The sequence below is a fragment of the Apodemus sylvaticus genome, chromosome 22, assembly GCF_947179515.1.
Source record: "Apodemus sylvaticus chromosome 22, mApoSyl1.1, whole genome shotgun sequence".
In the NCBI taxonomy this organism is placed as follows: Eukaryota; Metazoa; Chordata; class Mammalia; order Rodentia; family Muridae; genus Apodemus; species Apodemus sylvaticus.
Window position 1 is genome coordinate 567,284 of NC_067493.1, and position 18,881 is coordinate 586,164.

The 18,881-nt window shown below is 45.8% G+C and overlaps 1 protein-coding gene and 1 pseudogene across 2 annotated transcripts in view; both read right to left on the bottom strand.

Annotated features, from left to right (window-relative positions):
* LOC127673361 (zinc finger protein 878-like) overlaps positions 1 to 18,881 on the bottom strand; it is a 176,940-nt gene that overhangs the window by 124,887 nt on the left and 33,172 nt on the right. The window lies entirely within an intron of this gene.
* Positions 833 to 1,455, bottom strand: LOC127673354 (protein lin-28 homolog A-like; annotated as a pseudogene).

Below are 18,881 nucleotides of genomic sequence, written 5' to 3' on the forward strand. Positions count from 1 at the left end.
TGTGCAGACCCGGAGCTGCTAAGGACTTATCCCTGAGATTGCTCATGTACCTGAGAACACAGTGCAGGAATGAGGGCCTTAAGATTAAAATATACAAAAATACAAACCCAATATTTATATTAAGAAAAACAAAGCAAAACAAAACACACAAGATACGTCATTTGCATGTAGATAGTGCAGTTGGCATCCTGGAGAAAGTGGGAGCCAAGGTGCAGTTACCCAAGGGAGCAAATAACTTAAAATCTCATTGGCCCTGAGAGGGCTGGGAGTGGGGTGGAAGAAGCAGGTCTGCAGTTGTCCCCCAACCACCCACTTTTCCTGTCATCACAACCCATTACTAGACATCGTTCCCAGCACAACATGGCAGGACTGGGTTATGAGTAAGCACAGTGTGAAAATAGCCTCGCCTTGCTCCTGAGAGTCCTTTCCGCAGAACACAGTAGCTTGGAGGGTCATGAATCTTGGTTTGACCCTTGTTTCCCATCCTGTCTGGCACATGGAAATATCACACAGCCTTCTACAAAAGAAGAACTTCTCTATCCCAGTCACTTGGCCAAGCCTCAGATAAAGCATGCAGGTTCTAGGGCGGCTCCCCCACAAAAGCCTTCACTTGCTTTGAGATAGAGTCTGGTAGGAGTTCCTTTGCCTCACTCTTTACCTGCCTCCAAGGAAAGACAGGGTGACACTGGGAACCCGGCCTGAGACAAGGCCTGAGACACTGCAGTGCAAGCTACCCACACAACCCCCCTTAGCCCCACTTTCTCCACGCTGCAGATTGATGCCTCCTCCCTGAAACTCCCCATTAGCCAGAGAATAACCCGATTCCTGGGCCTCAATTCTGGGCTTCTGAGAGAAGGGCAGGGCTCTTCATCTCTTCCTCTTCCTCCGGGAAGTAGGCAGGATTTCCCTGAGAACTGGGGCCCTGCTGGGCCTTCAGTGGACAGGAGGCTACCCTATGGTTGATGCTTTGGCAAACGTGGCACTTCTTAGGCTGGGGTGGCAGCTGCACTTGGGCTGGGGTGGCATCTGCATTCCTTGGCATGGTGTTCTAGCCGACCACAGTTGTAGCGCCTGTCCCCTTTGGACCTTCGCTTCTGCAGGCTCCTCCACTTTGGCCTCTGCTCACTCTCAATACAGAGCAGGCCACCAGGGCCAGTGACAGGCATGGATTCCAGACCCTTGACAGACTTCTTAAAGGTGAACTCCACTGCATCGCCCTCGGTGAGGCTTCGGGAACCTTCCATGTGCAGCCTGCTCTGGTGCACAAAGATGTCCACAGCGGGTCTAGCACGACCCTGGCGCGCAGTCATGAATGGGAATCTGAACCCCAGGCTCACCTTGAACCCTGTGCAGCAGCTGAGGCCCCTCTGCAGCTCAGGCCCTGTAAGCCTCTGGCTCCTTCTTCACTGCCTTGGCTCAGCTGCCTGCAAACTGCTGCTTAGACACCGAGCCCATGTTCTTCGACTGAGCCCTGGCCCCGGGCCCCAGGTCGGGTGGCTGCTGACCCCAGAGAAGTCTGCAGGCAAAGGGGTGGTTCGGAGAAGAGGCTGCTACATCTTCCTCCATGCCTACAGCACAATTTTTAAGAAGGAGTTCATAAGTCTTATTTCTTTATGTCAAAAAATTAATTTTGTGTTAAAGATGATTTCACATAGAAAAATTCCAGAATGTCACCATACCAACCTGTCACTAAAAACTTCATGGTGCCCTGTGTTCTCTGGGCTCAGTTTTGATAAATTATTAAAGACAATCTTACTTCATCTGTCTCTGTTTGTGTTGGTGGTTGTATTGTTGCAGAACAAGGGAAGGACTAATTTACAGGCTGTGTGAGCTTTCCATACACGCACAAGCACACACAGATACAGCAGAATCTCTTAACTGAACATTGAACGTTTACATAGAGATGCTCAGATGTGACGGGAATCTTTGCCTTAGGACTTTAATCTGTTCAATCAGTATCAAGGTGACGAAATGGCTTGTCTTTGGTTCCTGCTCAACTCACAAATTTCCCTCTTCTTCTTTATCTGTACTCCGTGTCGTCTGTGTTTCCTCAATTACTAAATACTTTCACTAAGTATTACTAAAATATTTTGCAGGAGTTTTGTGGAATAATAATATGTAATATTGAGTGAGTATACATTCCCAGAAAGAAAGACAAATAGGAAATAAAGAAATAAAGAGCCATAAAGAAAGAAAAAAGAGACATGTTCTTCCTCATTGTGTATCACAGCCTAATATGCATGCATACACAAATACACACACACACACACACATACACACACATGAATAAGGAGAAGAAGAAAGAACAAATATTAGGTAATGTGGAAGGACTGAATATAAGGAATTAATATGAATCATGCAAGCTAATTATTTTTCTAGTGCCAAATCCTTGTGGGTTTTCATTTGTTTTAGTGGACAGATGCACAAAAATATAATTTATAATGCAATTGTAAGATCCACCATGAAGTTACATAGTTTCAAATTGGCTTCTCTAATTGGACAAAAGTTTACTAAGATGAAAGATTTAGGTACAGTTAATTTTTGTTACATTAGTTTTGTACATTCAAGTCATTTTAGTTATAAAGAGTTCTGTATATGAATTTATAAGGAAAATAATCCAATGTACATCTAATGTACACTATCTTACTTTCAAGATGATTTAAAATTATTTTTAAATGGACATGTATTACATTTGTGTGGTAAGAATCATAGAGATAGTTCAAATCGCCTGGGCACGTGGCAAGGAATCAAATGGTGTACCCACATCAAATCAAAATAAAACAAAATGCAGTCCAGCATGTGGGCCCAGGTCCAGCCGACCCTCCTTCTCCTGTCATTTTTCAGATGCCTGCTTAGGTGGGCCATGCCTGCTTACTTGAGGTGATAATGAGGTCACTGGTCCTTAATGCAGTTTTAACCCGTATTCTTGTTCTTCACATCAGTGGGGGGAAGTTGACCTGTCCATTGACTCAGGAGATCCTCCACGATGATGAAGTCTTGCTACTCAAGCTTAGCTCTTTATATGAGACCCAGAAAACATGATCTAAGTTCGAGAGAAATGCAAGATGCCATGTTTATTGTATACAACGTTGTATGCTCAGGGCTTAAGCTTCCAGGCTAAGGCAAGAGGTGTTCCTGTGCAGACAGGTGACAGAGTATGGTGGTCTCCAGACTGTGTGAAGAAGGGAGGCAGAGTCTTGGTCCATTTATACCCGATGTCTGCGCCAGGTTTTCCCTTTCTCTTTGCATACGCTTGGGTTGGTCATGGAGAGAAGCAGGAGTAAACACTATGCATCCTTCTTATGGCTCATCTGTTTTCGAAGTCAGGACTAAAGCTCAGTGAGGGCAAGTATGGAGCTAGAGGGTGAGCCTCACATGTTGAGTAACATTGGAAAATCCTCACCCCTGAGACAAAGGCTAGGCAGTGGCAAGCCACACAGAACCTAGGGATGGTCAGTTCAAGAAGTAACTCGTCAGACTAGGTGGTCTGGTACTGTCAGGTCCCACAGAAAGAGGCTATGGCTGTGTCCTTTGGTAGACCCACCTGCTTCACCAGTTTTAGTAGACAACTCAAGAAAATGAGGTCAGTTTTAAAGGCCAATTTTATGCCAATAAGATTTTGTTTTCTGAGCCAAGAACTAGACAACACAAACATGGATGATGATGAACTCCAGTGACTGTCATCCAAAGTTCTGAGGTCAGTCAGAAATGTGAAGCAAGGAAAGTAAATTGCAACCATATTGATTTTAAGGTTCCTTTGACTATGTGGTATTTGGGGGGGGTCCCTTTGACTAGGTGGTGCTTTGAATGGCTTCCTTCTCAGTTAGTGATGCTATTTGGGGAGGTTGAGAAGGTGCAGCCTTGTTTGCAGTCTGTCTCTAGGTGGAGAAAGGAAGATCCAGGCTCTGAGGAGCCTGCAACAGCCAGGCCTGACCAAAGGCCCAAGGGAGTCCTGGGGAAAGGTGGTCGCTCGGCCTCTGCTCTTCTTTTTGTGGCCGGTAGGTGGTGCTAGATGCTAGCCCAGGCCCAGCTGGGGCCTTGGAGGAACTAACTGCTGTTCTGTCTTATAGGAAAAGGCTCTGCCAGACATGAAGAAACTCTGACAGTAAGGACTCAGTAACTGATTCAGGACACTGGATGTGCTATGAGTGTGTTGTTATTTCTTGTCTCCAAGCTCTGTGGCTCTTAGAGTCTGGTCTCCCTTTAGGAGTTGGAAACCACATGCAGAGTGGAACAACTGGGTAGTAGACATTTGCCTCTTTCCTTTCTAAAACAATAGCCTTTCCGAGGAGGAGTACAGATCCCTTCCCTTGCGAGCTCAGAAGGAGCTTTACTTTACCCATTTTGGGCAGTTAGGAAGGACAGAAATAGAGACAACTGGGTCTGGAGCCGCCCTCAGCAGCAGAGTGAATGGGTCTTAAAGGTCGTTCCACATCTGCTTCTGAATAGTGTGCCTAGCACATAGTGTGTGCTTCACTAAGTGAATGAATGATGGAGTGAGTGAGTCTATGGATAGAGTTGTTCAGACTTTTCTCCTGGGTTTACCCTCTGGATCTATTTGGGACTGGAGCCCGCTCCTCTGCATAGAGATTTCAGGAGCAGCCTAATGGGAAGGGTGGACCTTGGAGGCCCACGTAGCTGTAGCTGTGATGTTCACACTTGCCTGTCGAAGGGAGTTCTTCTCTTCACTGTGTGAGCATCATGAATATCCATCAAGTGTTTGGTACATCTTTCTAAACTCCAAAATCTCCTGTCTACAAATAGGCCTCCTAAGACCAACAAATAATAAAGGTCTGTCTGTCTGTAGAGTTTGTAGATATTGGCTTTGCTCCCTAGGCATGCAGAGCTTGGGGAAATGGATGGACTTTTGGAGTTGGCCAGTGAGAACATGGAAAGATGGGTCTGTCTGTTGGGCCCTGGGGTGGCGGGTCTCAGTGCACATAGCCAGTGTAGACAGAAGGGAATATTATCTAAGTAGGCACATGAACAAACATGGAAATGGCTTTGCTGGTTGTTTTTCCTGGGCCAAGACTCAAACTCTGCTGAGTGCTTGGTTTCACTGAGAGCTGGAAGGGGGCAGGTCAGTCAGAACTGTGGCTAAGGGAAATGGGAAAGGGGCAGACAATTTGTGCGATCCTTCAACACCTAGAGTCAGAGTGAAGCAGTGAATGGGTGAAGCTTGGGGGAGCTGGGATAAGAGTGAAACTCTGTCAGAACACAGACTGTGGGAGGGAGGGGAGGCTTCACAGCTGCCCCTGCAGAGGCCCCGGTGCTTCAACTGTGGGAGGTGAGGACCACAAACAGAAATGAGTGAAGGGGGAGCTCAGAGTGAGAGCTGTGCTCTGGGCAGCTCTGGTCACCCAGTCTTGGGATGTTCTTGGGGAACTTCTCTGGGATTTATTTAATAACAACAGCTCATGTTGAAACTTTTACCTTGTTTCTTCTCTGTTTCCAGTCTTCATTGCTATCTCCCAGCTCCAGAGCCATCTTTAAAAGGCACTATGTGCTGGAAAGGAACACCAAGAGAAACTAGCAGGACCGGGAGATTCACAATCTGCTCAAATTCAAAATCCTGGAGAGGTGATTCCACCCATGTTGGGATGAGCACTGGCAGACACTGTGTGGTTGGAGAAGGTGAGCTCCCCAGAGACCAGCATCCAGCAAGGGACTAGAGGACAGATTGGAAGTCCCACATCTCTTTTCAGGTCTCACAGACCAAGATCTCCATCCTGCTGTATGGTGGAGCCTCCTCAGGGCCACTTAGCTGTAAATTCAAACAGCTGTAAAGGTCAGTGCCCTACTGCCCCGCCTCTCCCATTGGCCCTATGGTGCTCTGCTAAGTTCTTAACCCAGGTCTGACTACTAATTAAGCTCAATTCCCTTAGGCCTCTGGACAAGAGCAAGGCAAGGCCAGCAGCACAGCTCCTGTGCTCTTGGCCCTCATTTGCATCACAAACACCTTTTCTTCTGGGCATCTCCCCAGCCCTCCATCTGCATTTTAGAGCTGACAATGGAGGTCCTTCTCTCCTCCCCTTGCCTCCTTTGGGTCCCACTGCTTCCAGGCCAGTATTTTAGAGGTGTGGCCCTGAGATCCAACAGACCCTTCTTGCTGTGTCTTAAGCTCCAGCAAGCAGCTTAACCTCTCTGGCCATCTTGTTCCTCTAGAAAGAAGGGCAGCCATGGCGAGCTCTCCACACAGGAAATGGGGGCGGGGACACACAGGGAATGGGGGCGGGGCTTAGTGCTCTGCACACAGGGTGGAGCTGTTCTCATTCTGAGTTGTCCCTCCTCCCTCCAGGTCTCAGTTGTAGGGGAGAGGAGCATCTCTGGAACTGTTGAGGAGGCCAGGAGTGTCTGCTAGAAGGTGGTGGGCATCTCAGTGGCATGATGCTCCTTGCTGGGCCTCTTTGGATGCTGCCAGCCTTTCACATTGCTTCTGTGTCTCCCGTGCAGGATAGCAAGGGCACAGATGAGGAACCGTCAGCACTCATTTCTATCCCCCTCGGCCCTTCACAGTGACAATAAGTCTCTCACTACCATGCTAAAGGTCCTGGCTTTCTGGTCTCTGAGATCATTGCAGAAGAGGCTCAGTCTGATTTTTGAGACGTGGTCTCGTAGTTAGCCTTGAACTGACTATGTAGTCGAGGATGATCTTGAGGTTTTGATCCTCCTGCCTCTATCTCCCGAGTGCTGGGCTTATAGTAATGTACCGCCATGTCTGATCTGTGTAATGCAGGCGCTTGAACCCAGGGACTCTTGCATATCAGGCAAGCACTGTACCACTGGGCTACATTCCTAGTCCCCTAGTCTGAGTTCTTGCCTGACCTTTGAAGTTGCCTGGACTGTATCAGATTCTTTCCATCCTCACTGGGTCCTTCTGAGTGGAGGATTCTGCAACTGAAAGAACATTCCAGATCTGCTTCAGGTCAGCCGCGTAGTCAGCTGGAGTGAAACAGGAGTTTTTTCTGCCCATTGGTCCTCAGCACACAGTCAGCTAATTGTCCATCCTTAGGAAAGGTCAACTGAATCAGCCACCCCACCCCCTGCAAGAAACGTGCTTGGTATTTTTAGAAGCCTTTCAAGCTCCTGAGCTCAGTAAGACATACTCTGAACCTTTGCCTATCCATCCCCAGTCCCAGCCCAAGCCAGGCCAGGTCAGCTCCTGCCCAGTTCAGCACAGACACACTTTCTCATGCTTCTGGTGAGTTAGTGGAGGCAGCTGTGTGAGAGGAGAGGGTCAATCCAGAGAGGGCAGGTGGGATAAACCTGGAGCCCTTTAGAGAGTAAGATAGGACCTGGCTCCGAGAAAGCCCGCCCCCTGTATAATTCCCAGCTGTGCAGTGGATAAGTCATACCCGCAGGTCCATTTAGAAGAGAAACAGGGTAAACAGAAATTCAATCAGCTGTCAAAACTTCTATACTCTGCTGGATTCCGGGGAAATTCTTGTAGGGCCTAGATGAGGTCGTGTTAGAGAATTTTGTGTTCCTTGGAAAGAGATGCTTAAAGAGATGAGGTCATAAAAATCTGTCCTGAATAAGGCTGTGCTTAAAAGGTGTCTTCCCATTGGAGGAGGCAGATATGTGGTCTAGGACAGGCTGGGGAGGCTTTGGGACATGAGGTTCTGAAGACTCTAGCCAGAGTCTATTACTTCTCTTATTTTAATAGGTTTGGGAAGGATACTGGAATAGACACGGCTTTGGCTCTGGTCCTCTCTAGGTGGCCTTCAGGACATCATTAAGTCATCTTGGACCTGATTGGTTCCCTATAAAATGGCAGGGTTGGAGAGGAGATGTTTGCACTACATGTTCTCTGAAATTGGTCAGTTTCGGTTGGAGGGGTTTGTGGCAGTTCCCCAGAGTTCTTCAAAGGTGCAAGGATCCAAAGCACACGGCTTCCGGCTTCCAGGGGATCCTGTGTTGTCCCATGGAGATGTTTCAAAGCATTAACTTAGGTCATAAAAGATTATATTGTACAGTGGGAAAAATCTTATGAATCTGAAAGAGAAAGTCTGAGTCTTTGAAGATGTTCTGTGCCCAGCGCAGTCTCTTTCTAAGCTCTATGTCCTCTTCAGCCCTTGGATGCTCTGGTTGGAAGAGTCTGAAAGCCATGGGGTTTGCTTAATTTCCAAGGCTTTTTAAATGTCACTGTTATATAATTATTCGATCTGTAATAGTATCATTCCCATTGTTTTTGATATGTGTGTGAGCAGGCGGGGCTTATAAATAAGCTGACCTATTGGAAAGGTTTAATACTGTCTTGTCTCTTCTTGGAGTCTTGGGACTGGGAAAGCCAGTGATTTGAACTTGAAAGGGGAGTGGACTGTCTACCTGGGAGGGTGGGGAGGGGGCAAAAGATTATACACTGTATCTTGTCTAGCAGTATGTAATAGTATTAAGAATTTAGGCTGGATTTGAGTTGTAGGAATACAGTACTCCTTCTAGCTGTCTGATTTACCAAAGAAGGCCATCTTGTAAACTACAAGGATACTTACAGACCTTCACCAGAATTGCAGCTTCTTAAACCATGAAAAGAAAGGAAAGGAAAACAAAGGAAAGGAAAAGAAAAGAAGAGAAGAGAAGAGAAAAGAAAGGAAAGGAAAGGAAAAAATTAAAAATCTAGCATTCTTTCCTGATAGCTGGAGAGATGTCAGTTAAGAGAGCCTACAGAAGAGCCTCCCATTGCTCTTACATGGGACTCTCCGAGTTCCCGGCACCCCCATGATGACTCGCCACCATCCACAGCATATGATAAACATGTACACACGCAGCTAAAACACACATAAAATAAATTTTATAAAGTCTAAAATCTAAAAAAAGATACATGGTTAATGGTGTCAGTAAGGCTTAGTACTACATAGTGAGACCCTGTCTCAAAAATAGATAAGCTGAGTATTAGTGTGCAGACCTTTAATCCCAGCGTTTTACAGGCAGAAGCTGGCAAGGGTCTGGGAGTCTGAGGCTAACCTGGTCTACATAGAAAGTTAATGAGATCCTATCTTAAAGAAAAAATTAATAAGAAAGAAAGAAGGGAGGAAGGGAGGGAAGGAAGGAAGAAAGGAAGGAGGGAAGGAAAAAGGAAGGAAGGAGGGAGGGAAGGAGGGAAGGACAAAGGAAGGAAGGAGGGAGGGAAGGAGGGAAGGACAAAGGAAGGAAGGAGGGAACGTGGGAGGGAGGAAGGCAGGAAGGCAGGCAGAAGGAAGCACCACCGTTCCCAGCTTCCTTGCCCTTTAAAGCTCTAGACTCAGAGACACAGAGACACAAGGCTCCCACTCACCTCTCTCCAGCACAGCTCCTCCTGGAACCGCTATTTGAGAACTTCACCTTTCAGCTCAGTCGTATTAGCAGTTTACTTCATAAATACGTGCTGCTCTCAACCTTGGTTGGTGGGCAGTGGCTAAATCAGAGACTCATGACTGGTCCAAGTGCTGAGAGGTGACTGCGAGGCACTCGGCCCTAAGTGGGTTGTATCGACCCCTACCCCGTTTCCTAGGCTCCGAGAAAACTTCAGAAGAGAGGCTGTGAAGAATGTAAGAGCCAAAGGATGGGAGTGAGGCCATGAAGTGCTGTCCTTCAGACACCACACGGCTGTTATATTTATGGATTCACAGACAGGAGGTTTAGCCCATCAAATTCCAGCACACTGAGAGCTGTTAAAGAGCTGTTGGCAGTTGATAGTTACTAAGAGAGAGCCATTTTTAGGAGGTAGTATGGTCGCTGAGAGATCATCAGTTTTCCAGTGAATGTCCCAAAACCAAGAACACACGGATACTCCATGAGTTATTAAAAAGAGAAGACATGGGAGGCAGTTCAGGAAAACTGGCAGCAGGGAACCAGGAGTGAATATAATCAATAAAAATACATAACATTATCCAGGTGGTGGTGCACACCTTTAATCCCAGCACTCTGGGAGGCAGAGGCAGGCGGATTTCTGAGTTCGAGGCCAGCCTGGTCTACAGAGTGAGTTCCAGGACAGCCAGGACTACACAGAGAAACCCTGTCTTGAAAAAACCAAATCCAAAAAAACAAAACAAAACAAAAACAAAAAAGTGACTTTTTCAAAGAAATGTTAAAATTATATTAATTAAAATACATCCACCTCTAATTTCTGTGATGTTCACAGCAACAGGCTCAGCCATACAGTTCCCCCTGGACTTCCTGTGGGCTTCCTAGTCATCCGCAATTCTCCCAGGATTTGGATAGTAGCTTAGTCTCTTTCTGTCTTCCCTGTTTCTGTCACCATTCAGGTGATATCACCAGCCACAGAGATGGTCCTTCCACCATCTGGACCTCTGAGCCCTCTTGTAATCAACCGTGTTTCCCTTGGAATCCCACGAGGATTACCCACAGCAGCAGCACCAGCTTTAGACTCGTGACTTAAAGCACATCCCGCTCCCTGGGATCAAAACTCCCCCTCATTCTCCTCCCAGCACCGTGACACTCTCTTTAGTCTCACTACAGTCCTTAGGAACCTCGAACCTCCTGAGTCCACCTTATGTTTCATAGCCTTCAGGACCTGTGTTCTCACCCCATCCCTCCTTTGCCAATTCATGAGCCTTCTGGTGTCATCATCCATAGCTCCTCCCCCACATTTCTCTCTCCTCCTCCCTTGGCTGATCTACCACAGCCCCCTCCCCAAGCCTCCACTTCACACCTGCACCCACACAGCTAGATGGAACCAAGGAGGAAGAGGAGCAGACCGTGCTTGCAGGGAACACATTGTAAACCCATGCCGCAAAGCTCCAGCAGGTGCAAGGCAGTGCCCAGAAAACTCCCTGCGTCCCCCGAGGCTTGCCTTCCAGTCCTCCAGCTCCACGGCACTCTCTGGAGAACACCTTCCTCCACCTCATCTTAGCCCCCTCCTGTGTCCACCTCAACTCCCACCCTTCTCTCCTCAGCTACTTCCTTCCCACATCACTGCTCCATGGCTCCGCTCAGTGGGTCTCCTTCCACACACACACCACCCCCGCGTCATTCACTAAGCTCAGCAGAACACCATCAACCTTACCTAGCTCGAGTCTCCTAATCACCAGGCCTTGGCAGTCTTTCCTCTGCATCATCTTAAAATGCCCTTCTGTGGCGCTAGAGATGTAGTTCAGTAGGTAGAATGTTTGTCTGGAGTACACTAAGGCCTGGGTTCAAAGGAGACTCCCACAGACAAATATTAGGTAGGGCTTGAAGAGTTCTGCAGGGCGGGACAGGGGGAGGGGTCAAAGACACCAGGAGGACTCAGCTCACAGAACTGACTGACTGGGACTAGTGGGCTCACAGAGATCAGGGACCATGTATGGGTCCGACCTAGGTCCTCTGCATATATGTTATGGTTGTGTAGACTGGTGTTCTTGTGGGGTTTCAAACTGTGGGAGTGGAGGCTGTCTTTTCCTCCTTTGCTTGCCTCTGGGACCCTTTTTCTCCTACTGGGTTGCCTCTTCCAGCCTTGATGTGAGAATATGTGCCTGGTCTTATTGGAATTTGTTTGGTTGATGCCCCTGGGAGGCCTGCTCTTTTCTGAGGGGTGATGAAGGTAGAGTGGATGTGAGGGAAAGGGGAGGGAGATGAGAAGGAGAAGAAACTGCAGTTGGAATATAATACATGAGAGATAAAGAAACAAACAAACAAACACTCTTCTCTTCCAAGAATCCAGGTCCAGCACCCACACAGTAGCTCACAATTGACTAATTCTAGTTCCAAAACAGCTACCAGTCTCCATAGGCACTGCACGCATGGGAGCAAAAGGACCATAAAATAAAAGTAAAAACTAAATGTCATTCTTGGCTACATTGAAAGTTCAAAGCCAGCTTGGGCTTTATGAGACCTTACCCCCCCCCCCCAAAAAAAAGTTATGGCTGCAGAGATTGCTCAGCAGTTAAGAGTGCTGGATGTTCTTCCAGAGTACAGTTCCCAGTAGCCATATGGTGGCTCACAACCATCTATAATAAGATCTGGTGCAAGGCAGTGGTGGCGCACACTTTTAATCCCAGCACTTGGGAGGCAGAGGCAGGCGGATTTCTGAGTTCGAGGACAGCCTGGTCTCCAGAGTGAGTTCCAGGACAGCCAAGGCTACACAGAGAAACCCTATCTCGACCCCCCCCCCCCCAAAAAAAAAAAAAGAAAGAGCTGGTGCCCTCTTCTGGCATTCAGGATGTACATGCAGATAGATCACTCATACATGAAATAAATAACAAGTCATTAAAAAAATTAAAGAGGTTGGGGAGATGGCTCAGCAGTTAAGAGCACTGACTGCTCTTCCAGGGATCCTGAGTTCAATTTCCAGCAACTACATGGTAGCTCACAGCCATCTATAATGGGATATGATGCCTTCATCTGGTGTATCTGAAGACAGCTACAAAGTGCTCACATACATTAAATAAATCGTTAAAAGAAAATTTAAAGGCTGCTGGTGGTGTTTCATCACAGCCATAGAAATATGACTAATACACCTAGCATGCACAAGGCCCTAGGAATCAAACACTTAATAAATTAATTTATTTTAGCACTTGGGAAACTGAGGAAAGAAAACTGTGGGTTCGAGGCCAGCCTGGCGGGCTATATAGCAAGAGCCTGTCTGAGATAGCAAAAATTTGTGAGCTGATACTCCTCCCTTAGAGTTCCTTACATACTCAGGAACTCATTTTCATAGCTAAATACATGTTCTTCTCTCTGATTAAAAAAAAAAAAAAACTTATGAGTTCTTCTCTGTCTTAGTCAGTATTCTATGACTGCAAAGAGACACCTTGACCAGAGCAAGGAAGGAAAATGTTTACCAGGGACTTGCTTACAGATTCTGAGGTTTAGTCTGTTATCAGCATGGTGGGGAGCATGGCAGCATGGTAGCCAATAGCCTGGTAGCCGGGAGAGTTCTACATCTGGCCACATCTGGCCACAGGGCAGCAGGAAGGAGAGAGACCCTGGTCTCGGCTTGAGGATCTGAAACCAGAAAGTCCATTACCAGGGACACGCTTCCTCCAACAAGGCCACACCTCCTAATCCCTTAAAATATTCCCGCTCCTTGAAGAACCAACATTCAAATATATGGGCCTAGGGAGGCTATCTCTAGTCAAACCATGACGTCTCCCCTTTCATATTGATTGCCTGTGAATCAGTATTTTGCCTGCATATATTATCTACGTACCATGTGTTGTGTGCCTGGTGCCAGAAAATGGCATTCTGTCCCCTGGAACCAGAGTTGCAGACAGTTGTGAGCTCTTGTGTGGGTGTCTGGAATCAACCCACATCCTCTCTGACAGCCACCAGTGCTCTTAACAGCTGAGCCATCTTTCTGGCCCCCGGAAGTCCCTCCTTCTTCCACCCACTTCAGATCCTGCCTTTAAACACACCTGGAGTCTGATCTTCTCTCCTCCATCCCCACTCGCCTAGTCCACACCACCACCATCCCTCACCTGGACCACTACCACAGGATGCCGACCGGTTCCTCTGCTTCCCCTGTCCACATGGAGGGACTCTACAAAGGGGGTGTTGGGTGGCTGCTTGCCTGTTTCACACACTTGCAAGAGGGCTTTCTATCAGAAAGAGAGTACAATTGAAATCCTTCCTCCAGTTTCAGCACCCAAAAATTGACCCTATATCCTAGCCCTGCTGCAACTCTGACCCCTCCCACCACTACCCCGGATTACTCTGTTTCCACTACTTCCAAACCGGAAGCTCGTCCCTATTTCAAGGATTTCAGTAATACCTTCTGCCCTGGAAGACCACCTCCAAAAAACCTTCCCTGACCATTCAGTTAAGAGAAATGACTCTTTGCCAGTTTTTCTTTTTTTTTTTTTAAAGATTTATTTATTTTTTATATATAAGCACACTGTAGCTGTCTTCAGACACTCCAGAAGAGGGCATCAGATATCCATTACAGATGCTTGTGAGCTACCATGTGTTTGCTGGGACTTGAACTCAGGACCTCTGGAAAAGCAATCAGTGCTCTTAACCACTGAGCCATCTCTCCAGCGCCCCATCCCAGGTTTATAACTTCCTTCTTCACACTGTTACCATCACTGTTCAGTACTGGTGAACTGAATTTCCCATTCTTCTCTTTTCCTTCTCCCTTATTCAATTGTCTTGGTGCCTTGCTGTGTCACCAGCACCATGGTGTCTGTCATTCAGACACTACTCGTTCACATTGTGAGAATGAAGGGAACAGGGGGGAGGAAAGGTGGGTGGACAGATGGCCTTGCAGCTAAGAGCACCAGCTTCCCTTTCAGAGGATCCAGGTTCAAGTCCCAGCACCCACTTGACAGTTCACAACTCCAATTCCAAGCGATTCATCACTCTCTTCTAGTCTCTGCAAGTAAAGAGCACGTAGGTGGTCCACAGACAGACACAGAGGCAAAATAGCCACACATGTGGAATAAATAAGTGTGTTGAGTGTTTCTTTTTAGACTTAACTCATTTTTATATGTATGAATGCCTTGACTGGTTGTGTGTATGTCACCTCCCATGTTCCTGGTGCCTACAAAGATACCCAAAGACTGGAGTTACAGATTGTAGTGAGCCACCCTTTGTTCTTCTCTGTTACAAGATGGCGCTGGCCACATGCTACTCCCTGGTAGTAAATCACTGGAACACTTGCGCAGTGTGCTGCATCCCTTATCTCACTTACATGCTAATGAAGAACTCAATGAGTTCACCTATGAGAATGCGGCTGGTTATCTCCCTGGGCAAATGAGGCTAGCTAGGGTACTTAAGGTCAGGCTGGGAGAGGGCCCGGGGCCGCCAATACAAGAATAAACTTAAGTCAAGGTTTCCCGAATAAACCATTACAGGAAGAAACTCCTTGTGTCGCGTAATCTTTGCTGGCAAAGGTGGACGTGACATAATTGGTGGCCCGTACGGGGAGTCTTCAGAACCTGTTAATGGTCGGGGTTAAAGTTCAGCGCGCTGGTAAGTACCCAGGAGTTGGGGGTTTAAAGTTCCAGGTGTTGGGACGAGTGAGGTTTAAAGTTCCCGGTGTTGGGACGAGTGAGGTTTAAAGTTCCCGGTGTTGGGACGAGTGAGGTTTAAAGTTCCCGGTGTTGGGACGAGTGAGGTTTAAAGTTCCCGGTGTTGGGACGAGTGAGGTTAAAAGTTCCCGGTGTTGGGACGAGTGAGGTTTAAAGTTCCCGGTGTTGGGACGAGTGAGGTCTAAAGTTCCCGGTGTTGGGACGAGTGAGGTTAAAAGTTCCCGGTGTTGGGACGAGTGAGGTTTAAAGTTCCCGGTGTTTGGGACGAGTGAGGTTTAAAGTTCCCGGTTTTTGGGACGAGTGAGTTTAAAGTTCCCGGTGTTTGGGACGAGTCTTATATTATAAAATAAAATTTAATCTATAATACAGGCCACGGGTCTCCCGTCTGTAGGATAAAGGATGGAGGAGTTGGTGGCTAGTTAGCTCCGCCCTGCAAAGTAAACAGAGCAGGAAGAGTTCGAGCAGTGGAACAAAGAAAAGAGGATTTACATAGTAATCAGCTAAGAGCGAACTCAGCGGTTGAGAACTGTGGGAATTTTAAGTAAGAAGTTCTCACGCCTGTTTTTAAAGCGACAGGCACCTTATTAATCTGCCTGGTTAATTAAGCCCATTTTGAAAAGAAAGACAGGAGAGGGTCGCTTTATCCTAGCCTCAGGGGCTTGAGACAAACAGAATCTAAAGATTTCCCACAGCGAAAAAGAAGTTCAGGCTATCATAGGCAAGTTAGAGACTGCGGTATGTAAGAGAACAAAGAGATTCAGAAACAAAGGGCGAATTCCCGCCAAGCGGCAGAGGCATTCCCTCAGAGCACCCTTCCCCCTTTCCCCTCCCGCACTTTGGGGGCGTTACTTTTGCCCAGAAGTTTGGGGGCTGGGGCAGGCCTGCCCGGGCTTGCTATTTCTTAAAGGAGCTACGAAATTTAAAAGAAAATTTTAAAAAGTACTTTGAATCTTTCACGGAAGGCTGGATCACACCTGAGGAATTTATGCAGCCTACCCGAGCTAAATTCTCTGGAGAAAAATTTATTCTTTACAAGTCAAAGGCAGTTAAAATGACTGGACAAAGAAATTCCTGGGCTCTCCTCCCCCTCCTACCTCTCTACTTGGGCATGGCCAAGATACCGTGTCTCACATTTTTTAAACCTTTCTCTCTTTTTATAAACTTAATATGGGTTAAAAAAGCAAGACACTATACAATAACTATCAAGGGTTGCCTCTATTTCTTTCCTTCCTTCTCCAGCAGAACTCCCAGAAGAAAAAAGAAGATAAGAAGCTAACTCTTAAACAAGAGTAAAAGCAGGTTTCTGGAAAGCAGTTTTTCCATGTACAGGATATAGAATCAAATAGTGTAATAATAATGATACTACTACTAATAATAATATAGTGATAATAATAATAATTATAATAATAATTATAATGGTTAAAAGCTAATTTCAAAACTCTCCAGGAAACAGAAGAAAATGGGAGACGTCCTATTTTCTCTCTGAATCCTTATGGAGATATTCTTAGTTCTGGTTAAGGTATTTGAGATCTTTTTGGGACATCAAGTTCCATTTCTGTCTGTTGTGTATCTTTGGTGCACCAAACTTGTCTATATGTGTGTCAATTCATGTTGTCTATTGTTTGAGTGGCTGAATGATTGTTGTGTTTATGTTATGTGTTTAAAAGAGAAAATAAAATGGTAAAAAAGGCGTGATCTGCTGGCAATCCTGCCAGTCTGCAATTTACACAGAAGAAGATGATTAAAGGTGCTTCACATTCTTATCTATGAGTTAAACATAGCTGGAAAAAAAAAAGCTACTTTTAAGAGGCCAACAGCCTCAAACTTAATGGTTAATTCTCCTGAAAAAATTTCTACCATGGTGATGGTTGGGTTCAAGGTGCTTTATTCCCCTGAAATTACAGCTGGAAAATATATATATATTTGGTTTAAATTAATGAGATTTGTGTAATCGCTTCATCCTTATTTCTAATTGGTCTTAAAGGTATAAATGTTTTACATGCCTTGACTATAGAGTAATGACTCATAAGTTATTGGACATGATTTAAAAAATATAAAGAGGGTAATAAAAGGTAAGTTTAAAACTAACAATTTAAGGTTAAAGCTATCTTAAACAACACGTGACATGACAGAAGCCAAGAAAATTAGGTCTTTAAGGTATTCCTAAATTGACATAATGTTTTATGTGATTCTTTTCCTAGAACTCAGACTTATAAAAAATAAGACTTAAAGTAATGTCTCTTCAATAAATTACATTGTCATACAATCAAACAAACATACGAGCTGATAGACAAACTTTGCAATATGAAAATAATGTGTTTGCTATTATTTTAAGGAGAAAAGATTGTTTAAAACTGGGTTTTGCTTTCAAAAAATTGCAGTTATGCTTTGATATTACAGGTTCCTTTTGTTATTTGACCTTCATACAATGGGGTCTGGTTACAGGCTACTCCTTGCAAGATTGATGGGTGTAGGTCAGGCCTTATCTTACAGGCTTCACCTAGAGAGTTATGGCCAAAAGAACATTTTTAACAGATTCATACAGATGTGGTTCAAAACAAATTTTTAAACTTAGAGCCATAAAACATTAATAAGGCTATATAGAAATTAGAAAGACATTAAAATTTGGCCTTAGATTCACCCCAAATATTAACACAGGAGGCTAAAGTAGCCCTCAAAAGAATAGAACAAGGGTTACAAGACACAATATTGTTTCATTACAAGGAAAGAGAGAAAATTGTTTTATACATTTTGTCTACATTTTTGCAGCCTACAGGCCTGCTTTGGCAGGAAAGTCCCCTGTTGTGGGTACATCCTAGAGCTTCACCAACAAAATCTATTGATCGTTATCCTACTGCAATTGCTAAATTGGCCCTTCTAGGGATACAACAATGTCTACAATTTTTTGGAAAAAATCTTGCATCACTGATCGTTCCCTACACTGCCTCTCAGATGCAGGTTTTGTGTGGGACGATTGATGACCAGGTCCATACTGCCACTGACCCACACTGTTCAGAACCTGATAGGCCAAAAGAAATGGTCAAATGGAAAGATGTGTTGTCTGGTCAATGGAAAGGCCCGGATCCTATTTTAATAAGATCCAGGGGAGCTGTTTGTGTTTTCCCACAGGGGGAAGATAACCCATTCTGGCTGCTGGAGCGACTGACGCAGAGAATTCTGACACCTGAAGATGACACCTGGACGGATCCCACAGAAACTACTCCTGGCCCTTGTGCTGTCTCTTTGGATTTGGGTTCCTAGTATATTGGGAGAATACAGATGGGCTATCTTGTTGGCCTTCCCAAAGCCAATACCTGTCCGTCATGATATAGTTGTTTTCCCAAAGTTTTTTACAACTAACAAAACCTTAGAATTGCCATACTTGCCCTATGATCCCACCTGAGCACCTTTAGGGGAGAGTCGCTCTCTACTAGAGCGAGGTTCTCTCTGTTTTGAATTTGATGGGGCAGGAGAATGCATCAAGCTCACGGGCCGGGCCTTGGGAATGTTTGACAAGCAGAAGGGAGGCTGGCTGAAGCAGACCCGGGATACCTCTAACCCAGTTAAAACAGTTACAAAACGGGTCTTCTGGCAAGAGGCAATCTGGATTAATGGCACATTTCTATCGCCCAATTTTCTAAACAAGGAGCGTCCTCGTCAACCCAGGATAGCTCCTCATTGTAGTTGGGAGGACGAAGGGATAATTCCACCCTGGTCTGATTGTCAATCCTCTATTACTCGTTGGGCAGACCAAACTAAAACCTTTTCCTTTTCCCCCAATATGATGGTAGACCAAGAGGAAGAATTCACTATGAAACAGGGACTCTTTATACAGGACATTAGAATGCACCCGTTCCGTAAGTGGGTACTTTGTGGAGTTAATGGCAGCTGTTCAGATCTTAATTCCTTGGCTTTTATCCGAGGAGGAGCTGC